Genomic DNA, 18041 nt, shown 5'->3' with positions numbered 1-18041 from the left:
TAAGCCTTGTTTATTTCTCTCGTATTTTTCGAGCTTGTTTGGTACTAGTAAGCGTGCACGTGCTGTGTATTCACTCAATGACACTTCTTACTTTATTTTATCACACAACATCCCAATCATTTCCCCTCTCAAGATTATGCGAGCATTTTGCTCAATGATTGTTATGGTTGGTATCTCTTATTCTAGAAGGGGCCCAAATAGTGGACTAAATTAGGGGCTTAGCCCAGTTATTCTATTATATAAACAGATGTAATCAGACTATTTCGATTAAACAATAATCAATCTCATTATTGCCGACTCCTAGAGGAGTCGGCCTTCTCATGCCCGCGCCGCCCCAAACCCTAGCCGCCGCCTCCCCAAGCTCTCGCGACGGCGCCCTGCCGCCGGCGCCGCCTCTCTTCCTCACGCTCGCAGCACTTCCACCACTACAACCTACGCCCCCGTTATGGTAGAATCCTAGCCTCTACCAATTTGGTATCAGATTCCTCGGTTGCGATCATGTCGTCGGGCCAGCCCTCCGCCACCATCGCTACCACCTCCGAGACGCCGGCGGCCTCCACCGCCGGCACGCACGTGGCGCCGGGCGCCGATCCGCCCCCCGTCCTCTCTCCGGCGGAACTGTCCGCGGCTGTCCGCGACCTCGCCCTGGCGATGGCCAACATGCGGACGTTCCTGCAGGTCACGCACGGGCTGCCGACCGTCGTGTCCGCTCCGCCGCCACCGTCGCCACCCCCGCTCGCGCCTCACGCGTCTCCTCCACCGGCCCCGGCCGCAAACCAGGGCGTCCCCATCACCAACATCAAGTGGCCGGCGTCGCCGTCGCAGCGGCCCTCATGGGTGGACGCCCCGGTCTTCACACCTGCCCCTGCCCAGCCGACTGTGCCTCCACTAGCGGCGTACGCTGCGCCCTCTCACATCGGTGGCTTCAGCGGCTACGGCGATCCCCATGCGGGGGGCAGCGCTGTCTACTCGCCCACTACCGCGCTGGCCACTGATGCGCGTAGATGACGTATTGTCTTTCCGTTCAACACGGGTCTGTTGGGAACCCCAAGGGGAAGGTGTGATGCATACAGCAGTAAGTTTCCCTCAGTAAGAAACCAAGGTTTATCGAACCAGTAGGAGCCAAGAAGCACGTTGAAGGTTGATGGCGGCGAGATGTAGTGCGCGCAACACCAGGAATTCCGGCGCCAACGTGGAACCTGCACAACACAACCAAAGTACTTTGCCCCAACGAAACAGTGAGGTTGTCAATCTCACCGGCTTGCTGTAACAAAGAATTAGATGTATAGTGTTGATGTCTACTTCCCCCTCCTTTTCCTGTAGACAGTGTTGGGTCTCCAAGAGCAGAGGTTTGTAGAACAGCAGCAAGTTTTCCCTTAAGTGGATCACCCAAGGTTTATCGAACTCAGGGAGGAAGAGGTCAAAGATATCCCTCTCATGCAACCCTGCAACCACAAAGCAAGAAGTCTCTTGTGTCCCCAACACACCTAATAGGTGCACTAGTTCGGCGAAGAGATAGTGAAATACAGGTGGTATGAATATATATGAGCAGTAGTAACGCAGCAGTATTTAGGAACAAGGCCTAGGGATTAGACTTTCACTAGTGGACACTCTCAACATTGATCACATAACAGAATAGATAAATGCATACTCTACACTCTTGTTGGATGATGAACACATTGCGTAGGATTACACGAACCCTCAATGCCGGAGTTAACAAGCTCCACAATTCAATGTTCATATTTAAGTAACCTTAGAGTGTAAGATAGATCAATACGACTAAACCAAGTACTAACGTAGCATGCACACTGTCACCTTCATGCTAAGAAAGGGGGCATAGAACACATCGATACTATCATAGCAATAGTTAACTTCGCAATCTACAAGAGTTCATGATCATAGCATAAACCAAGTACTAACACGGATGCACACACTGTCACCATTACACCGTGTAGGAGGAATAAAACTACTTTAATAACATTGCTAGAGTAGCACATAGATAAATTGTGATACAAAACACATTGTAATCATAAAGAGATATAAATAAGCACTTCACTATGCCATTCATAACAGTGAATAAGTATTCTGTGAAATATAGCCTAAGAGACCCACACGGTGCACACACTGTCACCTTTACACACGTGGGACAAGGAGTCTCCGGAGATCACATAAGTAAAATTCACTTGACTAGCATAACGACATCTAGATTACAAGCATCATCATATGAATCTCAATCATGTAAGGCAGCTCATGAGATTATTGTATTGAAGCACACATGAGAGAGATGAACCACATAGCTACCGGTACAGCCCCGAGCCTCGATGGAGAACTACTCCCTCCTCATGGGAGCAGCAGCGGTGATGAAGATGGCGGTGGAGATGGCAGCGGTGTCGATGGAGAAGCCTTCCGGGGGCACTTCCCCGTTCCGGCGGCGTGCCGGAACAGAGACTCCTGTCCCCCAGATCTTGGCTTCGCGATGGCGGCGGCTCTGGATGGTTTCTCGTACCGTGGCTTTTTCGTATCGAGGTTTTAGGTCGAGGAGGCTTAAATAGGCGAAGAGGCGGCGTCAGAAGGTCGAAGGGGCGCCGACACTATAGGGCGGCGCGGCCAGGGCCTGGGCCGCGCCGGCCTATGGTCTGGGGGCCCAGTGCCCCCCTCTGGTCCTTCTCGTGTGTTCTGGATGCTTCCGGGCAAAATAGGAACCTGGGCGTTGATTTCGTCCAATTCCGAGAATATTTCGTTACTAGGATTTCTGAAACCAAAAACAGCAGACAAAGAATCGGCACTTCGGCATCTTGTTAATAGGTTAGTTCCAGAAAATGCACGAATATGACATAAAGTGTGCATAAAACATGTAGATATCATCAATAATGTGGCATGGAACACAAGAAATTATCGATACGTCGGAGACGTATCAGCATCCCCAAGCTTAGTTCTGCTCGTCCCGAGCAGGTAAAACGATAACACAGATAATTTCTGGAGTGACATGCCATCATAACCTTGATCATACTATTTGTAAAGCATATGTAGTGAATGCAGCGATCAAAACAATGTATATGACATGAGTAAACAAGTGAATCATATAGCAAAGACTTTTCATGAATAGCACTTCAAGACAAGCATCAATAAGTCTTGCATAAGAGTTAACTCATAAAGCAATAATTCAAAGTAAAGGCATTGAAGCAACACAAAGGAAGATTAAGTTTCAGCGGTTGCTTTCAACTTGTAACATGTATATCTCATGGATATTGTCAACATAGAGTAATATAATAAGTGCAATAAGCAAATATGTAGGAATCAATGCACAGTTCACACAAGTGTTTGCTTCTTTGAGGTGGAGAGAAATAGGTGAACTGACTCAACATTGAAAGTAAAAGAATGGTCCTCCATAGAGGAAAAGCATCGATTGCTATATTTGTGCTAGAGCTTTGATTTTGAAAACATGAAATAATTTTGTCAACGGTAGTAATAAAGCATATGTATCATGTAAATTATATCCTACAAGTTGCAAGCCTCATGCATAGTATACTAATAGTGCCCGCACCTTGTCCTAATTAGCTTGGACTACCGGATCATCGCAATGCACATGTTTTAACCAAGTGTCACAAAGGGGTACCTCTATGCTGCCTGTACAAAGGTCTAAGGAGAAAGCTCGCATTGGATTTCTCGCTATTGATTATTCTCAACTTAGACATCCATACCGGGACAACATAGACAACAGATAATGGACTCCTCTTTTATGCATAAGCATGTGGCAACAATTATTATTCTCATATGAGATTGAGGATATTGTCCAAAACTGAAACTTCCACCATGAATCATGGCTTTAGTTAGCGGCCCAATGTTCTTCTCTAACAATATGCATGCTTAACCATAAGGTGGTAGATCTCTCTTACTTCAGACAAGACGAACATGCATAGCAACTCACATGAAATTCAACAAAGAGTAGTTGATGGCGTCCCCAGTGAACATGGTTATCGCACAACAAGCAACTTAATAAGAGATAAAGTGCATAAGTATATATTTAATACCACAATAGTTTTTAAGCTATTTGTCCCATGAGCTATATATTGCAAAGGTGAATGATGGAATTTTAAAGGTAGCTCTCAAGCAATTTACTTTGGAATGGCGGAGAAATACCATGTAGTAGGTAGGTATGGTGGACACAAATGGCATAGTGGTTGGCTCAAGTATTTGGATGCATGAGAAGTATTCCCTCTCGATACAAGTTTTAGGCTAGCAAGATTATTTGAAACAAACACAAGGATGAACCGGTGCAGCAAAGCTCACATAAAAGACATATTGAAAACATTATAAGACTCTACACCGTCTTCCTTGTTGTTCAAACTCAATACTAGAAATTATCTAGACCTTAGAAAGACCAAATATGCAAACCAAATTTTAGCAAGCTCTATGTATTTGTTCATTAATAGGTGCAAAGTATATGATGCAAGAGCTTAGACATGAGCACAACAATTGCCAAGTATCACATTATCCAAGACATTATAGCAATTACTACATGTATCATTTTCCAATTCCAACCATATAACAATTTAACGAAGAAGAAACTTCGCCATGAATACTATGAGTAGAGCCTAAGGACATACTTGTCCATATGCTACAGCGGAGCGTGTCTCTCTCCCATAAAGTGAATACTAGGATCCATTTTATTCAAACAAAACAAAAAACAAAAACAAACCGACGCTCCAAGAAAAGCACATAAGATGTGATGGAATAAAAATATAGTTTCAGGGGAGGAACCTGATAATGTTGTCGATGAAGAAGGGGATGCCTTGGGCATCCCCAATCTTAGACGCTTGAGTCTTCTTGATATATGCAGGGGTGAACCACCGGGGCATCCCCAAACTTAGAGCTTTCACTCTTCTTGATCATAGTATATCATCCTCCTCTCTTGACCCTTGAAAACTTCTTTCACACCAAACTTCTCATAAACTTCATTAGAGGAGTTAGTACATAATCAAAAACTCACATGTTCGTAGGTGACACAATCATTCTTAACACTTCTGGAGATTGCTCAAAGCTACTGGAAGGTAATGGAACAAAGAAATCCACCCAACACAGCGAAAGAAGCAATGTGAAATAAAAGGCAGAATCTGTCAAAACAGAACAGTCCGTAAAGATGAATTTTTAATAAATACTTACGTTGCTCAGATCAGAAAACGCAAAACTAATGAAAGTTGCGTACATATCTGAGGAACACGCACGTAAATTGGCATATTTTTCTGATTTTTCTACAGAGAAAACATCCCAGATTCGTGACAGATAGAAATCTGTTTCTGTGCAGAAATCCAAATCTAGTATCAACCTTCGATTAGAGGCTTCACTTGGCACAACAAAACACTAAACTAAGATAAGGAGAGGTTGCTACAGTAGTAAACAACTTCCAAGACACAAATATAAAACAAAGTACTGTAGCAAAATAACACATGGGTTATCTCCCAAGAAGTTCTTTCTTTATAGCCATTAAGATGGGCTCAGCAGTTTTAATGATGCACTCGCAAGAAATAGTATTTGAAGCAAAAGAGAGCATCAAGAGGCAAATTCAAAACACATTTAAGTCTAACGTGCTTCCTATGCATAGGAATCTTGTAAATAAACAAGTTCATGAAGAACAAAGTAACAAGCATAGGAAGATAAAACAAGTGTAGTTTCAAAAATTTCAGCACATAGAGAGGTGTTTTAGTAACATGAAAATTTCTACAACCATATTTTCCTCTCTCATAATAACTTTCAGTAGCATCATGAGCAAACTCAACAATATAACTATCACATAAAGCATTCTTATCATGAGTCTCATGCATAAAATTATTACTCTCCACATAAGCATAATCAATTTTATTAGTAATTGCGGGAGCAAATTCAACAAAGTAGCTATCATTATTATTCTCATCAAGTGTTGGAGGCATAGTATAATCACAACAAAATTTACTCTCCATAGTAGGTGGCACCAAAAGACCACTATCATTATAATCATCATATATGGGAGGCAAAGTATCATCAAAGAAAATTTTCTCCTCAATGCTTGGTGGACTAAAAAGATCATGCTCATCAAAACCAGCTTCCCCAAGCTTAGAATTTTCTATATCATTATCAACAATGGTGTTCAAAGCGTTCATACTAATATTACTACCAGCATGCAAATAAGATTCCATAGGTTTTTTAATTTTCGCATCAAACAATCCATGTTTTAAATCAGGAAATAGCATAAGAAGCTCATTCTTGTCCATTATGCCAAACTAGTGTAAACAAGAAACAAAAAGATGCAATTGCAGGATCTAAAGGAAATAGCTTCGAGTACTTACGGCGCCGGAAAATAGCTTAGTAGCCGGGATCCGGAGTGTGAGTACCTTTTACCTTTCCTCCCCGGCAACGGCGCCAGAAAATAGCTTGATGTCTACTTCCCCCTCCTTTTCCTGTAGACAGTGTTGGGCCTCCAAGAGCAGAGGTTTCTAGAACAGTAGCAAGTTTTCCCTTAAGTGGATCACCCAAGGTTTATCGAACTCAGGGAGGAAGAGGTCAAAGATATCCCTCTCATGCAACCCTGCAACCACAAAGCAAGAAGTCTCTTGTGTCCCCAACACACCTAATAGGTGCACTAGTTCGGCGAAGAGATAGTGAAATACAGGTGGTATGAATATATATGAGCAGTAGTAACGCAGCAGTATTTAGGAACAAGGCCTAGGGATTAGACTTTCACTAGTGGACACTCTCAACATTGATCACATAACAGAATAGATAAATGCATACTCTACACTCTTGTTGGATGATGAACACATTGCGTAGGATTACACGAACCCTCAATGCCGGAGTTAACAAGCTCCACAATTCAATGTTCATATTTAAGTAACCTTAGAGTGTAAGATAGATCAATACGACTAAACTAAGTACTAACGTAGCATGCACACTGTCACCTTCATGCTAAGAAAGGGGGCATAGAACACATCGATACTATCATAGCAATAGTTAACTTCGCAATCTACAAGAGATCATGATCATAGCATAAACCAAGTACTAACACGGATGCACACACTGTCACCATTACACCGTGTAGGAGGAATAAAACTACTTTAATAACATTGCTAGAGTAGCACATAGATAAATTGTGATACAAAACACATTGTAATCATAAAGAGATATAAATAAGCACTTCACTATGCCATTCATAACAGTGAATAAGTATTCTGTGAAATATAGCCTAAGAGACCCACACGGTGCACACACGGTCACCTTTACACACGTGGGACAAGGAGTCTCCGGAGATCACATAAGTAAAATTCACTTGACTAGCATAACGACATCTAGATTACAAGCATCATCATATGAATCTCAATCATGTAAGGCAGCTCATGAGATTATTGTATTGAAGCACACAGGAGAGAGATGAACCACATAGCTACCGGTACAGCCCCGAGCCTCGATGGAGAACTACTCCCTCCTCATGGGAGCAGCAGCGGTGATGAAGATGGCGGTGGAGATGGCAGCGGTGTCGATGGAGAAGCCTTCCGGGGGCACTTCCCCGTTCCGGCGGCGTGCCGGAACAGAGACTCCTGTCCCCCAGATCTTGGCTTCGCGATGGCGGCGGCTCTGGATGGTTTCTCGTACCGTGGCTTTTTCGTATCGAGGTTTTAGGTTGAGGAGGCTTAAATAGGCGAAGAGGCGGCGTCAGAAGGTCGAAGGGGCGCCGACACTATAGGGCGGCGCGGCCAGGGCCTGGGCCGCGCCGGCCTATGGTCTGGGGGCCCAGTGCCCCCCTCTGGTCCTTCTCGTGTGTTCTGGATGCTTCCGGGCAAAATAGGAACCTGGGCGTTGATTTCGTCCGATTCCGAGAATATTTCGTTACTAGGATTTCTGAAACCAAAAACATCAGAAAACAGCAACTGACACTTCGGCATCTTGTTAATAGGTTAGTTCCAGAAAATGCACGAATATGACATAAAGTGTGCATAAAACATGTAGATATCATCAATAATGTGGCATGGAACACAAGAAATTATCGATACGTCGGAGACGTATCAAGTGTGAATGATGATTGTTTGCAGAGAACAGTAGAACAAGTATTGCAGTAGATTGTATTCGATTAAAAGAATGGACCGGGGTCCACAGTTCACTAGAGGTGTCTCTCCCATAAAATAAATAGCATGTTGGGTGAACAAATTACAGTTGGGCAATTGACAAATAGAGAGGGCGTGACAATGCACATACATGATATGATGAGTATTGTGAGATTTAATTGGGCATTACGACAAAGTACATAGACCGCTATCCAGCATGCATCTATGCCTAAAAAGTCCACCTTCAGGTTATCATCCGAACCCCTTCCAGTATTAAGTTGCAAACAACAGACAATTGCATTAAGTATGGTGCGTAATGTAATCAATAACTACATCCTCGGACATAGCATCAATGTTTTATCCCTAGTGGCAATAGCACATCCACAACCTTAGAACTTTCTGTCACTGTCCCAGATTTAATGGAGGCATGAACCCACTATCGAGCATAAATACTTCCTCTTGGAGTTAAGAGTAAAAACTTGGCCAGAGCCTCTACTAATAACGGAGAGCATGCAAGATCATAAACAACACATAGGTAATAGATTGATAATCAACATAACATAGTATTCTCTATCCATCGGATCCCAACAAACACAACATATAGCATTACAGATAGATGATCTTGATCATGTTAGGCAGCTCACAAGATCCGACAATGAAGCACATAAGGAGAAGACAACCATCTAGCTACTGCTATGGACCCATAGTCCAGGGGTGAACTACTCACTCATCACTCCGGAGGCGACCATGGCGGTGAAGAGTCCTCCGGGAGATGATTCCCCTCTCCGGCAGGGTGCCGGAGGCGATCTCCTGAATCCCCCGAGATGGGATTGGCGGCGGCGGCGTCTCTGGAAGGTTTTCCGTATCGTGGCTCTCGGTACTGGGGGTTTTGCAACGAAGACCTTATGTAGGCGGAAGGGCAGGTCAGGGGGCCTGATACGTCTCCGACGTATCGATAATTTCTTATGTTCCATGCCACATTATTGATGATATCTACATGTTTTATGCACACTTTATGTCATATTCGTGCATTTTCTGGAACTAACCTATTAACAAGATGCCGAAGTGCCAGTTGCTGTTTTCTGCTATTTTTGGTTTCAGAAATCCTAGTAAAGAAATATTCTCGGAATTGGATGAAATCAACGCCCAGGTTCCTATTTTGCCCGGAAGCATCCAGAACACACGAGAACCGCCAGAGAGGGGGCACAGGCCCACCAAACCATAGGCCGGCGCGGCCTAGGGGTGGCCCGCGCCCCCCTATAGTGTCGGCGCCCCTTCGACCTTCTGACGCCGCCTCTTCGCCTATATAAAGCCCCTCGACCTAAAACCTTGATACGAAAAAGCCACGGGACGAGAAACCATCCAGAGCCGCCGCCATCGCGAAGCCAAGATCTGGGGGACAGGAGTCTCTGTTCCGGCACGCCGCCGGGACGGGGAAGTGCCCCCGGAAGGCTTCTCCATCGACACCACCGCCATCTTCATCAACGCTGCTGTCTCCCATGAGGAGGGAGTAGTTCTCCATCGAGGCTCGGGGCTGTACCGGTAGCTATGTGGTTAATCTCTCTCCTATGTACTTCAATACAATGATCTCATGAGCTGCCTTACATGATTGAGATTCATATGAGTTTTGTATCACAATTCATCTATGTGCTACTCTAGTGATGTTATTAAAGTAGTCTATTCCTCCTCCATGATGTAATGTTGGCAGTGTGTGCATCATGAAGTACTTGGTTTATGCTATGATTGTGATCTCTTGTAGATTATGAAGTTAACTATTACTATGATGGTATTGATGCGATCTATTCCTCCTTTCATAGTGTGAAGGTTACGGTGTGCATGCTATGTTAGTACTTGGTTTGGTTGTGTTGATCTATCTTGCACTCTAAGGTTATTTAAATATGAACATTGAATTGTGGAGCTTGTTAACTCCGGCATTGAGGGTTCGTGTAATCCTACGCAATGGTGTTCATCATCCAACAAGAGTGTAGAGTATGCATTTATCTATTCTGTTATGTGATCAATGTTGAGAGTGTCTACTAGTGAAAGTATGATCCCTAGGCCTTGTTCCTAAATACTGCTATCGCTGCTTGTTTACTGTTTTACTGCGTTACTACTGCTGCGTTACTACTGCTTGTTTACTGTCCTGGGCAAAGCACTTTTCTGGTGCCGTTGCTACTGCTACTATATATTCATACCACCTGTATTTCACTATCTCTTCGCCGAACTAGTGCACCTATTAGGTGTGTTGGGGACACAAGAGACTTCATGCTTTGTGGTTGCAGGGTTGCATGAGAGGGATATCTTTGACCTCTTCCTCCCTGAGTTCGATAAACCTTGGGTGATCCACTTAAGGGAAAACTTGCTGCTGTTCTAACAAACCTCTGCTCTTGGAGGCCCAACACTGTCTACAGGAAAAGGAGGGGGCGTAGACATCAAGCTATTTTCTGGCGCCTTTGCCGGGGAGGAAAGGTAAAAGGCACTCATACTTCGGTTCCGTGTAACGGATGCTTTTCTGGCGCCATTGTGTTTGTGCTCGAAGCTATTTCCTTTAGATCCTGCAATTGCAACTTTTTGTTTCTTGTTTACACTAGTAAGGCATAATGGAAAACAACAAAAATATGAGAGATCTTTATGAACTTTATCTTGAATTAGGACATGATGTGTTTGAAGAGAGAATTAAAAAACCCATGGAACTTTATATGCATGCTAATGGGAATGTTATTAATATGAATGCTTTGAACACTATTGTTGCTAATGCTATGGAAAATTCTAAGCTTGGGGAGGCTGGCTTTGATGAGCATGATCTTTTTAGTCCCCCAAGAATTGAGGAGAAAATTTACTTTGATGATACTTTGCCTCCTATTTATGATGATTATAATGATAGTAGTCTTTTGTTACCACCTGTTATGGAGGATGAATTTGATTATGAATACAATATGCCTCCTATATTTGATGATGAGAATAATAATGATAGCTACTTTCTTGAATTTGCTCCCGCTATTACTAATAAAATTGATTATGCTTATGTGGAGAGTAATAATTTTATGCATGAGACTCATGATAAGAATGCTTTATGTGATAGTTATATTGTTGAGTTTGCTCATGATGCTACTGAAAGTTATTATGAGAGAGGAAAATATGGTTGTAGAAATTTTCATGTTACTAAAACACCTCTCTATGTGCTGAAATTTTTGAAGCTACACTTGTTCTATCTTTTTATGCTTATTGCATTATGCCTACATAACTTGTTTATTTACAAGATTCCTTTTCATAGGAAGCATGTTAGACTTAAATGTGTTTTGAATTTGCCTCTTGATGCTCTCTTTTGCTTCAAATACTATTTCTTGCGAGTGCATCATTAAAATTGCTGAGCCCATCTTAATGGCTATAAAGAAAAGAACTTCTTGGGAGATAACCCATGTGTTTATTTTGCTACAGTACTTTGTTTTATATTTGTGTCTTGGAAGTTGTTTACTACTGTAGCAACCTCTCCTTATCTTAGTTTTGTGTTTTGTTGTGCCAAGAGAAGCCTCTAATCGAAGGTTGATACTATATTTGGATTTCTGTGCAGAAACAGATTTCTATCTGTCACGAATCTGGGATGTTTTCTCTGTAGATAACTCAGAAAAATTTGCCAATTTACGTGCGTGTTCCTCAGATATGTACGCAACTTTCATTAGTTTTGAGTTTTCTGATCTGAGCAACAGAAGTATTTATTAAAAATTCGTCTTTACGGAATGTTCTGTTTTGACAGATTCTGCCTTTTATTTCGCATTGCTTCTTTCGCTGTGTTGGGTGGATTTCTTTGTTCCATTACCTTCCAGTAGCTTTGAGCAATGTCCAGAAGTGTTAAAAATGATTGTGTCACCTCTGAACATGTGAGTTTTTGATTATGTACTAACCCCTCTAATGAAGTTTATGAGAAGTTTGGTGTGAAGGAAGTTTTCAAGTGTCAAGAGAGGAGGATGATATACTATGATCAAGAAGAGTGAAAAGTCTAAGCTTGGGGATGCCCCAGTGGTTCATCCCTGCATATTTCAAGAAGACTCAAGCATCTAAGCTTGGGGATGCCCAAGGCATCCCCTTCTTCATCGACAAAATTATCAGGTTCCTTCTCTTGAAACTATATTTTTATTCGGTCACATCTTATGTGCTTTACTTGGAGCGTCTGTATGCTTTTGTTTTTGTTTTTGTTTGAATAAATGCTTGTGTGGGAGAGAGACACGCTCCGCTGGTTCATATGAACACATGTGTTCTTAGCTTTTAATTTTCATGGCGAAGGTTGATTGCTTCGTTCATCATTATATGGTTGGAAACAGAAAATGCTACATGTAGTAATTGGTAAAATGTCTTGGATAATGTGATATTTGGCAATTGTTGTGCTCACGTTTAAGCTCTTGCATCATATACTTTGCACCTATTAATGAAGAAACACCTAGAGCTTGCTAATTTGGTTTGCATATTTGGTCTCTCTAAAGTCTAGATAATTTCTAGTATTGAGTTTTGAACAACAAGGAAGACGGTGTAGATTCTTATAATGTTTACAATATGTCTTTTATGTGAGTTTTGCTGCACCGGTTCATCCTTGTGTTTGTTTCAAATAACCTTGCTAGCCTAAACCTTGTATCGAGAGGGATTACTTCTCATGCATCCAAAATCCTTGAGCCAACCACTATGCCATTTGTGTCCACCATACCTACCTACTACATGGTATTTCTCCGCCATTCCAAAGTAAATTGCTTGAGTGCTACCTTTAAAATTCCATCATTCACCTTTGCAATATATAGCTCATGGGACAAATAGCTTAAAAACTATTGTGGTATTGAATATGTACTTATGCACTTTATCTCTTATTAAGTTGCTTGTTGTGCGATAACCATGTTTCTGGGGACGCCATCAACTATTCTTTGTTGAATATCATGTGAGTTGCTATGCATGTCCGTCTTGTCTGAAGTAAGAGAGATCTACCACCTTAATGGTTGGAGCATACATATTATTAGAGAAGAACAATGGGCCGCTAACTAAAGCCATGATTCATGGTGGAAGTTTCAGTTTTGGACATATATCCTCAATCTCATATGAGAATAATAATTGTTGCCACATGCTTATGCATTAAAGAGGAGTCCATTATCTGTTGTCCATGTTGTCCCGGTATGGATGTCTAAGTTGAGAATAATCAAAAGCGAGAAATCCAAAATGCGAGCTTTCTCCTTAGACCTTTGTACAGGCGGCATGGAGGTACCCCATTGTGACACTTGGTTAAAACATGTGTATTGTGATGATCCGATAGTCCAAGCTAATTAGGACAAGGTGCGGGCACTATTAGTATACTATGCATGAGGCTCGCAACTTGTAAGATATAATTTACATAACTCATATGCTTTATTACTACCGTTGACAAAATTGTTTCATGTTTTCAAAATAAGAGCTCTAGCACAAATATAGCAATCGATGCTTTCCTCTTTGAAGGACCATTCTTTTTTACTTTTATGTTGAGTCAGTTCACCTATTTCTCTCCACCTCAAGAAGCAAACACTTGTGTGAACTGTGCATTGATTCCTACATACTTGCATATTGCATTTGTTATATTACTCTATGTTGACAACTATCCATGAGATATACTTGTTACAAGTTGAAAGCAACCGCTGAAACTTAATCTTCCATTGTGTTGCTTCAATGCTTTACTATGAATTATTTCTCTATGAGTTAACTCTTATGCAAGACTTATTGATGCTTGTCTTTAAGTACTATTCATGAAAAGTCTTTGCTGTATGATTCACTTGTTTACTCATGTCATATACATTGTTTTGATCGCTGCATTCATTACATATGTTTACAATATGATCAAGTTTATGATGGCATGTCACTCCAGAAATTATCTTTGTTATCGTTTACCTGCTCGGGACGAGCAGAAACAAAGCTTGGGGATGCTGATACGTCTCCGACGTATCGATAATTTCTTATGTTCCATGCCACATTATTGATGATATCTACATGTTTTATGCACACTTTATGTCATATTCGTGCATTTTCTGGAACTAACCTATTAACAAGATGCCGAAGTGCCAGTTGCTGTTTTCTGCTGTTTTTGGTTTCAGAAATCCTAGTAAAGAAATATTCTCGGAATTGGACGAAATCAACGCCCAGGTTCCTATTTTGCCCGGAAGCATCCAGAACACACGAGAACCGCCAGAGAGGGGGCACATGCCCACCAAACCATAGGCCGGCGCGGCCTAGGGGTGGCCCGCGCCCCCCTATAGTGTCGGCGCCCCTTCGACCTTCTGACGCCGCCTCTTCGCCTATATAAAACCCCTCGACCTAAAACCTCGATACGGAAAAGCCACGGGACGAGAAACCATCCAGAGCCGCCGCCATCGCGAAGCCAAGATCTGGGGGACATGAGTCTCTGTTCTGGCACGCCGCCGGGACGGGGAAGTGCCCCCGGAAGGCTTCTCCATCGACACCACCGCCATCTTCATCAACGCTGCTGTCTCCCATGAGGAGGGAGTATTTCTCCATCGAGGCTCGGGGCTGTACCGGTAGCTATGTGGTTAATCTCTCTCCTATGTACTTCAATACAATGATCTCATGAGCTGCCTTACATGATTGAGATTCATATGAGTTTTGTATCACAATTCATCTATGTGCTACTCTAGTGATGTTATTAAAGTAGTCTATTCCTCCTCCATGATGTAATGTTGGCAGTGTGTGCATCATGAAGTACTTGGTTTATGCTATGATTGTGATCTCTTGTAGATTATGAAGTTAACTATTACTATGATGGTATTGATGCGATCTATGCCTCCTTTCATAGTGTGAAGGTTACGGTGTGCATTCTATGTTAGTATTTGGTTTGGTTGTGTTGATCTATCTTGCACTCTAAGGTTATTTAAATATGAACATTGAATTGTGGAGCTTGTTAACTCCGGCATTGAGGGTTCGTGTAATCCTACGCAATGGTGTTCATCATCCAACAAGAGTGTAGAGTATGCATTTATCTATTCTGTTATGTGATCAATGTTGAGAGTGTCTACTAGTGAAAGTATGATCCCTAGGCCTTGTTCCTAAATACTGTTATCGCTGCTTGTTTACTGTTTTACTGCGTTACTACTGCTGCGTTACTACTGCTTGTTTACTGTCCTGGGCAAAGCACTTTTCTGGTGCCGTTGCTACTGCTACTATATATTCATATCACCTGTATTTCACTATCTCTTCGCCGAACTAGTGCACCTATTAGGTGTGTTGGGACACAAGAGACTTCATGCTTTGTGGTTGCAGGGTTGCATGAGAGGGATATCTTTGACCTCTTCCTCCCTGAGTTCGATAAACCTTGGGTGATCCACTTAAGGGAAAACTTGCTGCTATTCTACAAACCTCTGCTCTTGGAGGCCCAACACTGTCTACAGGAAAAGGAGGGGGCGTAGACATCAGGGCCCACACACTAGGCCGGCGCGGCCAGGGCTTGGGCCGCGCCGCCCTAGCGTCTGGCCACCTCGTGGCCCCACTTCGTCTCCTCTTCGGTCTTCTGGAAGCTTCGTGGCAAAATTGGCCTTTGGGCGTTGATTTCGTCCAATTCCGAGAATATTTCCTTACTAGGATTTCTGAAACCAAAAAACAGCAGAAAACAGCAACTGGCTCTTCGGCATCTCGTTAATAGGTTAGTGCCGAAAAATGCATAAATATGACATAAAGTATGCATAAAACATGTAGATATCATCAATAAAGTGGCATGGAACATAAGAAAATATCGATACGTCGGAGACGTATCAGCATCCCCAAGCTTAGTTCCTGCTCGTCCCGAGTAGGTAAACGATAACAAAGATAATTTCTGGAGTGACATGCCATCATAACCTTGATCATACTATTGTAAGCATATGTAATGAATGCAGCGATCAAAACAATGTAAATGACATGAGTAAACAATTGAATCATATAGCAAAGACTTTTCATGAATAGTACTTCAAGACAAGCATCAATAAGTCTTGCATAAGAGTTAACTCATAAAGCAATAATTCAAAGTAAAGGTATTGAAGCAACAAAAAGGAAGATGAAGTTTCAGCGGTTGCTTTCAACTTGTAACATGTATATCTCATGGATAGTTGTCAATGCAAAGTAATATAACAAGTGCAATATGCAAGTATGTAGGAATCAATGCACAGTTCACACAAGTGTTTGCTTCTTGAAGTGGAGAGAGATAGGTGAACTGACTCAACATAAAAGTAAAAGAAAGGTCCTTCAAAGAGGAAAGCATCGATTGCTATATTTGTGCTAGAGCTTTGATTTTGAAAACAAGAAACAATTTTGTCAACGGTAGTAATAAAACATATGTGTTATGTAAATTATATCCTACAAGTTGCAAGCCTCATGCATAGTATACTAATAGTGCCCGCACCTTGTCGTAATTAGCTCGGATTACCTGGATTATCATCGCAATGCACATGTTTTAACCAAGTGTCACAAAGGGGTACCTCTATGCCGCCTGTACAAAGGTCTAAGGAGAAAGCCCGCATCGGATTTCTCGCTATTGATTATTCTCAACTTAGACATCCATACCGGGACAACATAGACAACAGATAATGGACTCCTCTTTTATGCATAAGCATTCAACAACAATTAATTTTTCTCATATGAGATTGAGGATATTTGTCCAAAACTGAAACTTCCACCATGGATCATGGCTTTAGTTAGCGGCCCAATGTTCTTCTCTAACATTATGCATGCTCTAACCATTCAAGCGGTAAATCTCCCTTACTTCAGACAAGACGAACATGCATAGCAACTCACATGATATTCAACAAAGAGTAGTTGATGGCGTCCCCAGGAACATGGTTATCGCACAACAAGCAACTTAATAAGAGATAAAGTGCATAAGTACATATTCAATACCACAATAGTTTTTAAGCTATTTGTCCCATGAGCTATATATTGTAAAGGTGAAGAATGGAAATTTTAAAGGTAGCACTCAAGCAATTTACTTTGGAATGGCGGAGAAATACCATGTAGTAGGTAGGTATGGTGGACACAAATGGCATAGTGGTTGGCTCAAGGATTTTGGATGCATGAGAAGTATTCCCTCTCGATACAAGGTTTAGGCTAGCAAGGTTTATTTGAAACAAACACAAGGATGAAGCGGTGCAGCAAAACTCACATAAATGACATATTGTAAACATTATAAGACTCTACACCGTCTTCCTTGTTGTTCAAACTCAATACTAGAAATTATCTAGACCTTAGAGAGACCAATTATGCAAACCAAATTTTAGCATGCTCTATGTATTTCTTCATTAATAGGTGCAAAGTATATGATGCAAGAGCTTAAATATGAGCACAACAATTGCCAAGTATCACATTATCCAAGACATTTTAGCAATTACTACATGTATCATTTTCCAATTCCAACCATATAACAATTTAACGAAGAAGAAACTTTCGCCATGAATATTATGAGTAAAGCCTAAGGACATACTTGTCCATATGCAACAGCGGAGCGTGTATCTCTCCCACACAATGAATGCTAGGATCCATTTTATTCAAACAAAACAAAAACAAAAACAAACCGACGCTCCAAGCAAAGTACATAAGATGTGATGGAATAAAAATATAGTTTCACTAGAGGAACCTAATAATGTTGTTGATGAAGAAGGGGATGCCTTGGGCATCCCCAAGCTTAGACGCTTGAGTCTTCTTGATATATGCAGGGGTGAACCACCGGGGCATCCCCAAGCTTAGAGCTTTCACTCTCCTTGATCATATTGTATCATCTCCCTCTCTTGATCCTTGAAAACTTCCTCCACACCAAACTCAAAACAACTCATTAGAGGGTTAGTGCAGAATTAAAATTTACATGTTCAGAGGTGACACAATCATTCTTTACATTTCTGGACATTGCACAAAGCTACTGAAAGTCAATGGAATCGAAAAATCCATCAAGCATGGCAAAACAGGCAATGCGAAATAAAAGGCAGAATC

General features: G+C 41.9%; 1 pseudogene; it reads left to right on the top strand.

Moving 5' to 3' along the window:
- Positions 1-498: 498 nt before the first annotated feature.
- Positions 499-18041, top strand: part of LOC127328371 (uncharacterized) — a 52479-nt pseudogene continuing 34936 nt past the window's right edge.

This window comes from Lolium perenne, chromosome 2, assembly GCF_019359855.2.
Source record: "Lolium perenne isolate Kyuss_39 chromosome 2, Kyuss_2.0, whole genome shotgun sequence".
Classification (NCBI taxonomy): Eukaryota; Viridiplantae; Streptophyta; class Magnoliopsida; order Poales; family Poaceae; genus Lolium; species Lolium perenne.
The sequence above is the reverse complement of the archived record's forward strand: the minus strand, read 5'-3'. Positions and strand labels throughout refer to the sequence as shown.